This window comes from Ovis aries, chromosome 24 (genome assembly GCF_016772045.2).
Source record: "Ovis aries strain OAR_USU_Benz2616 breed Rambouillet chromosome 24, ARS-UI_Ramb_v3.0, whole genome shotgun sequence".
NCBI classification, from domain to species: Eukaryota; Metazoa; Chordata; class Mammalia; order Artiodactyla; family Bovidae; genus Ovis; species Ovis aries.
Window position 1 is genome coordinate 35,045,745 of NC_056077.1, and position 8,306 is coordinate 35,054,050.

Below are 8,306 nucleotides of genomic sequence, written 5' to 3' on the forward strand. Positions count from 1 at the left end.
CTGCGTCCCCCTCCTTCCACCTGGAAACCCTCCTTCTTTCTTTGGTGAGCCCACCAGACTCTACCCCGCACCCCACGCGGGCGTCTCTTCTTCTGTCTGTCCACTCAATACGGGTGTTTCTCAGGATCCTGCCCCGGTCCCTCTCTCTACACTTCTCCCTGAGTTTTCTCACCCACTCACTGTTTGGCCTGAGGGCTCCTGTATCATCACCTACAACCCTGATCTCTTCCCAGCCTGGCAGGACGTGTCCCATGGCCCCCGCTTCACCACACCCACAGCTAGAGGCCTCATGGTTCCCTCACATCCCTGCTCCACCTCCTGGTCCCCTACCCGCTTAGGGAGGGTCCACCACACGGCACAGCTGGTAACTCTGTAGATTTGTAGAACTCTCTAGATCCTGACTCCCCACAAGGAGAATTCAAGTCCTGTGAATTCTGTCTCTGAAATCCCCCGAGCCCCTCTTTTTTGCTCTCCCCACCTCGTGTCTATTCTAATTCAGGCCATCGTCACCTCTGGTTTCTGATCTGAGTTTCTGATCTGAGCTAGCCTCCGCTCATCCTGGAGGCCTGGGGCCCATGCCCACGCAGCACCCTGAGCATCACCAGCCTGACTTTCTTGTCTGTATCCCTCATCAGACCCAGAGCCCTTGAAGGTGAGGATCGTGTTGCCCAACAAAGTGCAGTTCAGAACCCTTTGGATTTCAGCCTAGTGTTTGCTCAATAAATGTTTGCTATGGGATCTTCCCTGGTGGTCCAGTGGTTAAGAATCCGCCTGCCAGTGCAGGGGACGTGGGCTTGATTCCTGCTCAGGGAACTAAGATCGCAAGTGTGTGACACAGCTTGAGAAGCCTGACGCAGCACAGATGCACCCCCCCCTCAAAAAAATTTTTTTTTGCTACATCCTGGGGAACAAGAAAAGGGAAAATTGCCCAGGGACTTGCCCCAGGTTAATTTCTCAGGTGGTTCTCCTTACTGATCTGTGTTATTACATAGAGGTTGTAGATCACTTCGGAGAAGGCAATGGCACCCCACTCCAGTACTCTTGCCTGAAAAGTCCCATGGATGGAGGAGCCTGGTGGGCTGCAGTCCATGGGGTCGCTAAGGGTCGGACATGACTGAGCAACTTCACTTTCACTTTTCACTTTCAAGCATTGGAGAAGGCAATGGCACCTCACTCCAATATTCTTGCCTGGAGAATCCCAGAGACAGAGGAGCCTAGTGGGCTGCCGCCTATGGAGTCGCACAGAGTCGGACACGCCTGAAATGACTCAGCAGTAGATCACTTTAGTTGTGAATGCTGGACAGTAAACATAGATAAACTTCCAAAGGGGAGGAGGGGAAACCGTGCCTGTTTCCAGTGGTGATGATGGAAGATACGGTTTCCACACAGCCCTCCTCCCACGTACCTTGGAAACCAAGTTTAGTTAACGCTGGTTTAGTTACGTTCCTATTTTCAGAAGTCAGTAGAATGTCTCTCCTCTAACTCAGTTTTACCCCCCATATGATAAATGTTGAAAACAGAGAATTAAAATAATGATGGTACTTTCTATGCTCCAAACCAGTGTTTTTCAAGGTATTGGTGGTAGGGGTGTGGTGTGGGGATCCAGAGTAGCATCTCCTGAGGTTCAGTTCAGTTGCTCAGTCATGTCTCACTCTTTGCGACCCCATGGACTGCAGCACGCCAGGCTTCCCTGTCCATTACCAACTCCCGGAGCATGCTCAAGCTCATGTCCATGGAGTCGGCAATGCCATCCAACCATCTCATCCTCTGTCGTCCCCTTCTCCTCCCGCCTTCAATCTGTCCCAGCATCAGGGTCTTTTCAAATGGTACCTGCTTAAAATGCCTAATCACGGCCAGAGCTGTGATGACTCACTCTGGGGGGTGTGGCTGGGGTGGGTCTGGGTGTTTCAGGCAGGCTCCTCCCCTGCTGCTGAGCTCTGGGCACTAAAGGCAGCAAAAGTGACTGTGCCTACTTGCAGGTTTGTAGGTTCTCCCTGCCGCAGGGGCGGTTTTTTCAGGTGTGCACAACTCGCTGCTAAGTCGCTTCAGTCGTGTCTGACTCTGTGCGACCCCATAGACGGCAGCCCACCAGGCTCCCCCGCCCCTGGGATTCTCCAGGCAAGAACACTGGAGTGGGTTGCCATTGCCTTCTCCAATGCATGAAAGTGAAAAGTGAAAGTGAAGTCGCTCAGTGTCTGACTCTTCGTGACCCCATGGACTGCAGCCCACCAGTCTCCTCCGTCCATGGGATTTTCCAGGCAAGAGTACTGGAGTGGGGTGCCATTGCCTTCTCCGGTGCACAACTTCCCTGCTTGCTTTCAGTCACTGAGATTAGCTGAGTGACATCTGTTTCGCACCTATGACATCCCAAGCGCCCTGCTGGCACTGGGGGTCAGCAAGGAACAGAACACGCGGGTCCCTACTGTCAGAAGCTGAGTGGAGTCTGGGGTAGCAGGGGCTGCGGGTGTGGCAGGGTGCAGGCAGGTGAACCAGTGATGGAGCCGGGGAAGAAAGGGAACAGGTGGTGAGTGGGTGGAAAACGGAGGCCTACAGGAGCGAGGAGGCGGGAAATGCTTCTGGAGGCGGGGCCACTGGGAGCGAGAGCGGGTGGGGGGGTGGGGGTGGGGAGTGGGGTGGGGGGGTGGGGGGTGGGGTGGGGGTGGGGTTGGGGGGGTGGGGGGGCCGCAGGGGCTGGGTTGAAGGCCTCAGCTCCTATTTTAAGTGTAATGGTGTTTCAGGGAGAAAGCCAATTCTGACTCCCTTGTTGGAACTGTGTCTTTGACTTGCTTTCCATTGCTTTTATTATTATGATCATACTCAGTGGCTTGCCTGGAGGACCCTGCCCCTCTTCTTGACTGTAAACTAACGCACCTTTTAAAGGCTGGGAAAGATTGAGGGCAGGAGGAGAAGGGGACGACAGAGGATGAGATGGTTGGATGGCATCACTAATTCGATGGACATGAGTCTGAGCAAACTCTGGGAGCTGGTGATGGACAGGGAAGCCTGGTGCACTGCAATCCATGGGGTCGAAAAGAGTCAGACACGACTGAGCAACTGAACTGAACTGAAAGTGCCTTTGTTCAGCTCAGGGAGAGAGTTTGTCTTTGCCCACCTGTGAATAGCACACCCCTTCCTCACTGCTTCTCACTCTCTATTCTGCCTTTTGACTTTAGTTCCTCATTGCTTCTTTCTCTCTGACTTATAAAAGAACCTGGCATCCAGACCCCAATAAGATGGTTATTTTGAGGCCCTAGCCCACCACTTCTCAATCTGCTGACTCTCCGATTTAAGTTTCTCTCTTGCTTGCCTCAACACCTTGTCTTTCGGATTCACTGGCCTGTCGTGTGGCAGGCAGAGTGAGCTTGGACTCCGTAACAATGGAAGTCCGACCTTGAGGACTGAACCCTGAGGGGAGGCAATATCTGGTTTCTGCTTTTTTTTCTTTTTTCACCATGAGGCATGTGGGATCTTAGTTCCCTGACCAGGAATTGAACCTGCGCCCTTGCATTGGAAGCTTGGAGTCTTAACCACCAGACTGTCAGGGAAAGCTCTAGTTTCTTTTAAAAGATCACTCTGGTTGCTGTGTGGGGAACAGATTTGGGGGTAGGGGGTGTCGTCAAAATCAAATTCTTGTGCCTGACATGCGGTGAGGCCGAACAAACTGAAACACTGGCATTTAGAGCAGAGAAAGGTTTACTAGTCCAGGAGGTGCCAACTGGGCGGATAAGAGGTTTGTCTCAAATCCATCTTGCTGGCTGGAGTGCAAAGTTTATAAAGGCAAAAAAAAAAAAAAAAGGTAAAGAGGAGGGATCTTTGTGATTTCAGTTTCCTGAAAAGACTTCACTTGCCTGCTTCTCAGTACCTCTACCGTCTTGTGACTATGTCACTGGCGATCTGTCTGTGTGTTCCTGCAAAACAAACTCATAAATCATGGTCTTGTGATTCTTTAACTTCTTTCTCAGAGAGAGCAAAAAGGATGGTTGAGGCCTTTTGTTGTTTACTTAGAGCCGAGGTGACTGACTGGTGGAGAATTTCCCGGTCAGTCCCTGCTGTTTTCAGGCCCCTTCGGACCTGCTCTTTGCTTCTGTGTTCCCTTCCTTCCCTAGTTAGTAACTGCTTGAGTCTGCTCTTTTGAACTCAGGGAAGGTCTAGGAGACTATAAAGTCTTTTTCTGTAAACAAGAAGCAGGGGACACGGAATGGTGTTTGTCCCCAGGAGGGCCCTGCAGGGTCCTGCTTGGTTTCAGTCCCGTTTTCTTTGGTTCTTCTCAATCTTGAAGTCCCCTCGAGATTGCAGGACAGAAAGGGTATAAGGTTTTGGATAGGGGTTAATCATGAACTCAGGAGAAGCCCTTTCTTTCAGGGGGACTTGGTTTCAGAGGGGCCTGAGTGGAAAGAAGCCACAGCATCCATCCAAACTAGAGATGCTGGTGGTGTGTGCACTGGGGTGAACGAGGCAGAGACAGCGAGAGTGAGCAGGTCCGGTGAGATGGATGGATGTGGGGAAGGGGTGAGGAAAAGCAGGAACCAGCCGTGACCCTGACTCTGAGGTTAGAGGCTCAAGCAACTGGGTGGAAGATAGAGGAGGAGCGTGCTTAGGGGATGTGGTCAAGCTTTTGTGTTTTTGCTGTGCCGGGTCTTTGCTGCTGTGTGGGGTTCTCCCCAGTTGCGGTGCATGGGCTGCTCGCTGCGGTGGCTTCTCTTGTGGGGCACAGGCTCGAGGCGCATAGCTGTAGCTTGTGGGCTCAGTGGTTGTGGCGCATGGGCTCAGCTGCTCCACGGCGTGTGGAATCCTCCCAGGCCAGGGGTCGAAGCCATGTCCCCTGCGTTGGCAGGTGGATTCTTATCCGCTGCGCCACCAGGAAAGTCCAAGTCACAGTTTCCTTATGCGAAGCTCACAGTGCTCATCAGACAGCCCAGAGGAGACGGCGGGTGGGTGGATACAAAGTCTGGGCCCCAGAGGGAAGGGGCAGCCACAACTCAGAAGACAGGCTGGTACTGAAAGCCACATATTAGGAATGATCCCCTGGGGCCTGAGTGTTGACAACGGAAGGCAGTGCTCTGGGTCACCCCCATGTTTGGGTGAGCGGCAGTGAGACAAGCAAGGGGAGGGCAGGAAGCCTGGCGGGGAGGCAGTGCCGTCAGGGACGCCGGCAGAGGAGTGAGAACGGAACAGAGTGCCATCGAGAGGCTGAACTGCTTCCCAGGCAGCGCAAGTGCTAAAGAGTCTGCCTGCCAATGGGGGCAGGGAGAGGGAGACCTGGGTTCGATCCCTGGGTCGGGGAGATCCCCTGGAGGAGGGCATGGCAACCCACTCCAGTGTCCTTGCCTGGAGAATCCCATGGACAGAGGAGCCTAGAGTCCATGGGGTTGAAAAAAGTCAGACGTGACTGAAGTGATTTAGCATCCAAGCGCGAACCGTTCCTTCCCCGGGGAAATACGGGGTTAGGTTTCTGTGAGCCTCTGGTCCCATCAGTAAAGATTGATACACAACTTTTAGCATTTATGATTCTTGGCTGTGCTGAGTCTTGTTGCTGCCTGAGGGCGTCTCTGGTTGTGGAGAGCAGGGGCTGCACGCTGGCTGCACCGTGGGCTTCTCCTTGCCGTGGCTTCTCTCATTGCAGGACACAGGCTGTACGGCACAGGCTCAGTAGTTGAGGTGCTCAGGCTCACCTGCCCCACGGCCTGTGGAATCTGCCCGGACCAGGGACTGAAGCCATGTCCCCTGCATTGGCAGGCAGATTATTCACCCCTGGACCATCAGGGAAGTCCCACAACCTTGATTTATGTGTGTCTTTGTTTAAAGACCCTTTCAGTGGTAGATATTACTAATGCACCATCTATGAACTCACAGCACCTGATTCATGCCTGAACAAAGCTGCTCTAAGACACACCCAGCCTCCCTGAAATTAGGAACACTAGTCTCTGCACTTTAACACGATGCCCAGGGGGGCCGTTTAAAATGGAAAAACCATGGAGAAAAAGCACAAAGATGCAGAAATGGCCTGCCATTAAGTAGACAAGTATAAGCTGAAACCAGAGGGCAGAGTGTTGCCTTATTTGACTTCAGCTGGCAACGGTGCATCGGGCAACTCAAAATTTCACCACTGCACATGTCTGCACCTGGCCGCAAAAGTATCGGTTTGGGTTACAAATCAAATTGAGTGACGAGGCCAGTTCACAAAAGCAGAAGGTGTGGACCACGGGGAGCGACTGTATTTAAGACTATTAGACGCTGTGGCACAAGTCTATATTATTATGCAAACACACGCACATACCACACTCGGGGTGGGAGTGGCTCACTACAGGAGGGCCTTCAGCCTGTCACCCTCTCTGCCAGGTTTGGGCTCCGCACACCCCTCCCTGCAGTGGCCCAGCCAGTGGCTGGAGCTGGGAGGATGGACGCTGCAGTCACAGCCAGGTTCAGGTGGCAGCGCTATACTTCCTTGCTGGGGGATTATTCGTCAAACCCACTTCACCTGCCTTCACTCAAGGTCGTTTAAGGCTGGCAGTCCCCTTAGCAGTGCGGAGCCTTCACAGTAAGGTGTTTGCTAAGTAGTCTTCCAGCAGCTTGGAGGCACCTGTGCCTAGTTGGAGCTGAGCTGGTTAAGACCAGACGGGACCACTAACTCTCCATGTGGGTGACCTTTTGATGTCAGAGATCCACCCTCAGAGGGTGCTAAATGTCTCCATTTTTTTTTTTTTTTTTTTGGCTTCGCGGGGGGAATTGAGGGGATGGTGCTTGCAGGATCTTAGTTCCCCGATCAGGGAAGGAATCTGCGCCTTTGTCGGTGGGAGTGTGGGGTCTTAACCATTAGACCACCGAGGAAATCCCGTGCCTCCGTTTCTGAAGGTGCAGAGGCCTGTAGCTGAGTTCCACCTGTGCAGGACAAGGATGACCACACCTTTTCTCAATCACCTATCCCCACGCCCTCCATGCCCGGACCAGCCTGTTTCTCCGTTTGCTCTCCCACAATGCACCCCAAGCCTCTTGCCTTCTGGGAGGCAGACCTGAGGTAGGTTCTCTCTCCTCATTTGGCCACCTTCTGAACAAACCCTCTCAGCTGTGAGCCTCGGTGTCTCGGCCTGCTGGGCATCAGGCAAGATGAACCAGGTTTGGTGATGGTCTGATCTAGCTGGTGCTGTGTCAGAGCAGCTGCCTCGTCCTTTGGAAGACCTCTTTGGGTGATGCTGTGAAAGTGCTGAACTCAATATGCCAGCAAATGTGGAAAACTCAGCAGTGGCCACAGGACTGGAAAAGGTCAGTTTTCATTCCAATCCCAAAGAAAGGCAATGCCAAAGAATGCTCAAACTACCACACAATTGCACTCATCTCACACACTAGCAAAATAATGCTCAAAATTGTCCAAGCCAGGCTTTAACAGTACATGAACTGTGAACTTCCAGATGTTCAAGCTGGATCTAGAAAAGGCAGAAGAATCAGAGATCAAATTGCCAACATCCGTTGGATCATTGAAAAAGCCAGAGAGTTCCAGAAAAACATTTACTTCTGCTTTATCGACTATGCCAAAGCCTTTGACTGTGTGGATCACAACCAACTATGGAAAATTCTTAAAAGAGATGGGAATACCAGATCATGTGACCTGCCTCCTGAGAAATCTGTATGCAGGTCAGGAAGCAACAGTTAGAACTGGACATGGAACAACAGACTGGTTCCAAATTGGGAAAGGAGTACATCAAGGCTGTATATTGTCACTCTGCTTATTTAACTTTATGCAGAGTACATCATGAGAAACACTGGGCTGGATGAAGCACAAGCTGGAATCAAGATTGCCGGGAGAAATATCAATAACTTCAGATATGCAGATGACACCACCCTTATGGCAGAAAGTGAAGAGGAACTAAAGAGCCTCTTGATGAAAGTGAAAGAGGAGAATGAAAAAGCTGGCTTAAAACTCAACATTTGGAAAACTAAGATCATGGCACTCGGTCCCATCACTTCATGGCAGATAGATGGGGAAACAGTGGAAACAGTGACATACTTTGTTTTCTTGGGCTCCAAAATCACTGCAGATGGTGACTGCAGCCATGAAATTAAAAGACACTTGCTTCTTGGAAGGAAACCTATAATCAACCTAGACAGCATATCAAAAAGCAGAGACATTACTTTGCCAACAAAGGTCTGTCTAGTCAAAGCTATGGTTTCTCCAGTAGTCACGTATGGGTGTGAGAGTTGGACTATAAAGAAAGCTGAGTGCCGAAGAATTGATGCTTTTGAACTGTGGTGTTGGAGAAGACTCTTGAGAGTCCCTTGGACTGCAAGGAGATCCAACCAGTCCATCCTAA

General features: G+C 51.6%; 1 long non-coding RNA gene across 1 annotated transcript in view; it reads left to right on the forward strand.

Annotated features, from left to right (window-relative positions):
* Positions 1–8,306, forward strand: part of LOC121817827 (uncharacterized) — a 28,840-nt gene that overhangs the window by 2,438 nt on the left and 18,096 nt on the right. The gene's annotated exons all lie outside the window — the stretch shown is intronic.